The sequence below is a fragment of the Heloderma suspectum genome, chromosome 5 (genome assembly GCF_057233095.1).
Source record: "Heloderma suspectum isolate Gila_16-S chromosome 5, 16-S_ref, whole genome shotgun sequence".
Taxonomy (NCBI): domain Eukaryota; kingdom Metazoa; phylum Chordata; class Lepidosauria; order Squamata; family Helodermatidae; genus Heloderma; species Heloderma suspectum.
This window is the reverse complement of record NC_139462.1, coordinates 119954656-119960050: the sequence shown is the minus strand read 5'-3', so window position 1 is coordinate 119960050 and position 5395 is coordinate 119954656. Positions and strand designations below refer to the sequence as shown.

At 43.8% G+C, this 5395-nt stretch overlaps 1 long non-coding RNA gene across 1 annotated transcript; it reads right to left on the bottom strand.

The window, feature by feature from the left end:
• Positions 1–573: 573 nt before the first annotated feature.
• Positions 574–5395, bottom strand: LOC146344322 (uncharacterized). The gene is made up of 3 exons (XR_014792194.1): positions 5027–5395; positions 4191–4263; positions 574–1638 (listed from the first exon to the last, which is right to left on the bottom strand). It is a non-coding gene; the product is annotated as an uncharacterized LOC146344322 (long non-coding RNA).

Below are 5395 nucleotides of genomic sequence, written 5' to 3'. Positions count from 1 at the left end.
TATAATATGCCAAAGAGCTGGTCCTGTAAGCCTGTAAGTAGAGAAAAGTGTTATAGTGTGTAATTGATGCTGCCGTTATAGGACAACACATCATTTCAAAGAACTAAATATGCAAGCAAGAACAGAATTTGTGACTCGCTTTAGCAATACAAGATAACCATTGAAAGAATAGTGCAATCATACAAATTATAGAGATGAAGACTTGTATTCATAAACACCGCCTCATTAGAAAGCTAGTAATAGTTACTTGAATTCACTTTGCAGCTCAATGTATTTCATAAGCTCAAAAGCTAAATTGTATGGAGGGCATGTCCTATATCTGAATATGATGAGGTATCCATGTCCTTGAGGATTACCTAGTTCTTCAAAGACCAAGTGTCCACTTGAATGAGCAATCTGCAGGCCGTGCATGTGTTTGCTGCTGATCTACATTACCACACAAACTACGCAAAAGTACTTCTTGAAGTATGAGCATGCAACAGCTAAGAAAACACAACCTGAAGAGTCATAGGATATGGTATCCTATGGTAAAGTACTATTGTCTATCTTGAATGAGAAGAAACCAAAACTATAGGTCATTTCATTTATTTATTATATTTCCATACCGTCCCATAACTGAAGCTCTCTGGGCGGTTCACAAAAATTAAAAACCATTAAAATACATTACACAAAGTACAAAAAAGTATTTGCATAAAAACATAAACAGATAACACACACACAGACAACATATACCTAAAAAGATTTTTTAAACAATCGGCCAAAGACAGTACGAGGGGGAGATCTTCACAACAGAATCAGAAGCACATTGGAGTATTATCCAGATTTTCATGGAATCAGCTTTGGTCCATCAGGGACACACAAAGCAAGATAAGCCAAGTGTACCATACCTTTAAAATCCAGTTTTCAGGGTCACATGGCACTTGAAAGGAACATACCTCTGGGTGGGGTGGGCGGTAGAACTGAACATCATCAGACTGGCAGGGGCTGCTCAACCAATGAGAGAGGTTTGTTTCCCAGCCCATGTCCAGGCTCCCATACTACATTATTATGAATGAAGAGCAACAAAGTCTCCCTATGAGAGCATCCCCCCCCTTTCGCTGTATTCCAGCAATCTGCCACGGAGTTATTCCTCTCTCCCCTGTTCCCCAATATGCACACTTTTGCCCTGAGAAGCCAAAATCCCCAGTTCTCAAGTGCAGCATCTGAGGGTTCCCCCTAAGAGCAGCCCATCCCCCCTCCAAATTTGACCCCCACTTCGGCAAACTGTTGCAGAGCTATGTCTCCCCCCTGCCCTGCTGCCTTTCTCCTTCTCTGGGCACTTTCTTCCAGCTTATAATGACAGGCTCCCAAGACCTCGCCAGATTGGAGAAATGACTTTACATAACATCAGAGAAGCCACTTTACACAATATTGGAGATGCGATTTAACACAACAATGGAGATGCAAAGTAATGCAAACATCAGAAAAGTGCATCATCATGGAGGCTAATTACTGGCAAAATGGGAGTGCAGGGCTATTCTGAAGGCTGGAAAGGCTCAGTGAGGTCATGGCCAAGTGAAACACACACTCCTGGGCAGGGCTATCATGCTGAAGTAAATGTGGAGGATACGGGCACACAGCACCAGAAGCGCAGAGAACCTGAATTAAAGAAATAAGACAGAGTAAAAGTAGTCTCAGAAAATCTGGCATTTCCACCGGAAATCTCCGGCTGCACATTGGCCACGATGTCATCTTCCATGAACAACCTCAAAATGCTCCCAGTTTGCAGCAAATCCCCCATGAGGCCAGTCCCCAAGATGTAATTAAAACTCATTATATGCTGTCACATACCTGGGAGGACAGTTTTTACCTGGCACCAAAAAGATTACAGTGTTGGTGCCAGGCAGGCCTCTTTAGGGAGATTATTCCATAATTGGGGGGCCACTACTGAGAAGCCCTCTCTCTTGTTGCTGCCTTCTGAGCCTCCCTTGGAGGAGGCACCAGGAGGAGGGGCTTGAATGCTGAGCATAGTGTACAGGTTGTTTCATGCCAGGAAAGGTGCTCCATCAAGTATTGTGGTCCTGAACCATGTAAGGCTTTATAAGTCAAAACCAGCACTTTGAATTGTGCTTGGAAACATACAGCCAGCGTAATCAGGCCAGAATTGGTGTTATATGTTTGGACCTTCTTGTCCCTGCTATCTATCTGGCTGCTGCATTTTGCATAAGCTGCAGCTTCTGAACCGTCTTCAAAGGCAGCAACATGTAGATGCATTGCAGTAATCTAAATTGGAGGTTACAAATAATCTACAGTAATCTAACTTGGAGGTTAGATTAGGTTAGATGTTTTCACCTCAGTGACTTTCAAATTATGGCAGAGGGCACTGTCAGTCTGCACTTATTAGAAATATGACTTAGGGCACAGTCCTATGGGTTGTGCCCTCCATGATTGCAAGCCCCCAAACCTGGAGGCTCACAGTCATTCTATGCAGAGCCAGAGGAGCGGTGGAGGAGATCTTCGTCTCCCCGTCCTCCTGCCCTGCATTTTTTGCTAGACAGGTTTTTTGCCTGTCTAGCTGGGAAGGGAAGGAGGCTGGAGAGGCTCCAGGATAACTTGTATCCTGGCCTCTCCAGTCTCCTCCCCTCCTGCCCATCAAAACACCCCCTTTTCCCCCTCTCCAAGGTTGCTTCTGCAGCCTCAGAGGCTAGCCGGTGCAGTTCTTCCTATGCCCGCTGCGAGGGACCAGGGTCAGTTCTCCAACTCCAAGCTCCAAAGTCGGAGCGCTGTCTCTGACCTCAGACTGGGGAATCTGAGCTGTCCTGTGGCTCCTCAGACTCTGTCTAGAGGCCATAGGATTGCTCCCTAAATGGTTCTTCATAAAGCAATTTGGAGGTGAGGCAAAGTCCCACGTAATAATCCCAGGATATTTTTGAATCTTCAGTTCCTGCAGAAGGAGTAGTAGCCCATGTCAGATCAAGCATGGTTTACCGAAGTGTATGGCTGCTTGTCAGCAACAAGCATTGAGTTTGACTTGGAAGAGTTTCTGTGACAAAGGAATCAGCATGGCAGAAGGGGATGGTCACTTGAGATGATGTTTTGGCTTTCTTTGGAGAGCTGTTTGGTTTCTCCCCAGAGCGCCTCTACAGAAAATATCAAAATGAGAAGTGACAGCATAAGTGACGGAAGTTATTGTGAACTCTATGAGCAGCAGTCAAAAGATTATGGTTTGTATGAAAGAAAGGGGTTAAAATAATTTATCTAATTGAAAGAAGCATGTAGCACAATGTGATTAATGGCATAGATATACATGAGATCAGCAAGAATAAGGCACTGGTAACCTAATTTAATAATTAATGGAGGTGTGTCAGCTGTGACAAAGTTTTGTAGCACACAGTAACTTAATGAAATATATTGTGGGAACAGGTGTGCTAATGTCCCTCTGCTAAGTACATTCAGTGATGTGATTACTCTAGGCATTTGTGAAACTTTTTCTTTGACTGTTGGGAAGGGACTTTGTCAGGTATTGATGGGAGCCACAATACTGTATCTGTATTTATTTATTTATTTATTTATTTATTTATTTATTCGCCCATCTAGCTGGTCAGCCAGCCACGCTGGGCGATGTACAACAATAAAAACAGTTCAAAACAATAAAATTCAACATTAAAAATATCACATTTCTAAAATTACCCTAACCCACCCCAAATGCCTGCCTGAACAACCACGTTTTTAATGCGTGGTGGAAGCTCATTGAAGAGGGGGCATGGCGGAGTTCCCTAGGGAGGAAGTTCCACAGAGTGGGGGCCACCACAGAGAAGGCCCTCTCCCTTGTCCTTACCAGCCTAGTTGTCCTGGCTGATGGGACAGAGATAAGGCCATCTGAGGCTGATCTTGTTGAGAGGCCTATCTGGTGTTGCTGGAGGTGATCCTTGAGATAGGTTGGGCCGGAACGTATAGGGTTTTAAAGGTCATTTATGCCAGAAGATATCAGAACTGGCAGGGTGTTCCGACATCTTGATCTTTTGGCATTAGGCTATGGAGGTTCTATGTGATGTTCCAGTGCAGGATATTCTACATAGTCCTTTCAGTGTTGAAATAAATGTTCACCACAACAGTCTTGCAGTAACGGGTCAAATGGGACAACTGGATTTTCATCCACTTTTTCCCCTTCATACGTCTAAGGATGTGTATACAAAAGAGAACTATACAACCTTTTGATCAGCTCTACTGAAGTATGCTTTGCAGACATAATGACATTTATGTCGATGCTTACACCATCACTTTCTACAAGAAATGACACAAGAAAAGGGTTCCCATGAGAATCACCATTTATCAAAATGTATGCCTTCTTTGACAACATTGTCATACTTAATTGCTGACTAACACTTAAAGCTGTTGAAAATCAATACTATCTACTTACAAGTGAGGCCCCACAACAGTATAGCTCTGGAGTGTGCATGCCTGTGGCCAAGGGGGCTGAAAAACCAAACAGCATCAAAGACAGGAATCCTGACTCTAATTTGGGTCTTACTTTACGTGCAAAAATTAATTTTACATGTTGTTTGAACATTTAAAAGTACAGCTAGTCTGTATGTAGGTCAGTGGAGCATGAGTCTTCTGCATGCAGTTGAGAGCTGGGAGGAGGACTGCAGGTGCAGTTTCTGTAGATCAGCCTCTGCTAGAACCTGGGGGGGGGGGATTTTTTGTCTGAGAATCCAACCCAGCCTCTGATTTGTGATATAAACAAGGCAGCTGGAAGGTACTCTCTCAGTAGAGCCCACCAACCCACAACCGGAGTTTAACAGGACTAGATAAACTGTAGGGTTGTTGCAAGCTTCTCAGAACCTGACCTGCAGTATTCAGTGTGAACTACACTGCAAGGCTATCATAAGCTACTCTCTCCCAGCCACAGCCCCTTCCAACCTGAAAAACTGGAGCAATGAACTACATTTGTTTTGGACATAGCATTAGCAAGGGCATTTTAAAACATTTCACACTAAATAAGAACTGAATTTGAAAGAGCAGGAATACTTCTCTTTGCTGCTACCTTTTTGGAGGTGTTGAGTTGGTGTCCATTCCCAGCTGCATTGTAACCTTGGATTTCCCTGTTAATTTCTATAGGTAGCTTTCACTTCTTTCCCTGAAAAACAGTTTTCATTGTGAACCAGGAAATGACCTATCCAGAAAATGAGTTGCTCGCTCTACTTTTTATATCTGCGTCTGTATTCCTCTGTCCTTCTTTGCTCTTTTTTCTTGGAGGAGTCAAGGAAAGAAATGGAGTAAAGGACAACAGGAGAGAGACAGAGACACTCCCAGTCTCCTCTTTATGCACCCTGTGCTCCTTGCCTCCTCCCTCCACTAGACTCCCTTGACAGCTGTCTTGGCCACACTCTCCCCTTCACCAGCAGAGTCCATC